Source organism: Mustela nigripes, chromosome X (genome assembly GCF_022355385.1).
Source record: "Mustela nigripes isolate SB6536 chromosome X, MUSNIG.SB6536, whole genome shotgun sequence".
Lineage (NCBI taxonomy): Eukaryota > Metazoa > Chordata > Mammalia > Carnivora > Mustelidae > Mustela > Mustela nigripes.
In genome coordinates this window covers 75,891,263-75,892,410 of record NC_081575.1, presented here as the reverse complement: position 1 = coordinate 75,892,410, position 1,148 = coordinate 75,891,263, and positions in this window count along the sequence as shown.

The window sequence follows — 1,148 nt, the reverse complement described above, 5'->3', positions numbered from 1 at the left end:
CCACTCTTGTTCAACATAGTATTAGAAGTCCTAGCAACAGCATTCAGACAACAAAGGGAAATAAAAGGTATCCAAATTGGTAATGAAGAAGTCAAACTCTCTCTCTTCGCAGATGACATGATTCTTTATATGGAAAACCCAAAAGACTCCACCCCCAAACTACTAGAACTCAAACAGCAATTCAGCAACGTGGCAGGATACAAAGTCAATGTACAGAAATCAGTGGCTTTCTTATACATGAACAATGAAAATACAGAAAGGGAAATTAGAGAATTGCTTCCATTTACTATAGCACCAAGAACAATAAGATACCTGGGAATTAACCTAACCAAAGAAGTAAAGGATCTGTACTCGAGGAACTACAGAATACTCATGAAAGAAATTGAAGAAGACACAAAGAGATGGAAGACCATTCCATGCTCTTGGATAAAAAGAATAAACATTGTTAAAATGTCTATACTGGCTAGAGCAATCTATACTTTTAATGCCATTCCAATCAAAATTCCACCGGTATTCTTCAAAGAGCTGGAGCAAATAATCCAAAAATTTGTATGGAATCAGAAGAGACACTGAATCGCTAAGGAAATGTTGAAAAACAAAACTAAAGTTGGGGTCATCACGTTACCTGATTTCAAGCTTTACTATGAAGTTGTGATCACCAAGACAGTATGGTACTGGCATAAAAACAGACACATAGAGCAGTGGAAGAGTGTAGAGAGCCCAGATATAGACCCTCAACTCTATGGTCAAATAATCTTCAACAAAACAGGAAAAAATATACAGTGGAAAAAAGACAGTCTCTTCAATAAATGGTGCTGGGAAAACTGGACAGCTATATGAGGAAGAATGAAAGTCGACCATTCTCTTACACCGTACACAAAGATAAACTCAAAGTGGATAAAATACCTCAGTGTGAGACAGGAATCCATCAGAATCCTAGAGGAGAACATAGGCAGTAATCTCTTTGATATCAGCCACAGCAACTTCTTTCAAGATATGTCTCCAAAGGCAAAGGAATCAAAAGCGAAGATGAACTTTTGGGACTTCATCGAAATCAAAAGTTCTGCACAGCATTGGAAACACTCAGGAAAACAAAGAGGCAACCCACAGAATGGGAGAAGATATTTGCATATGACAGTACAGACAAA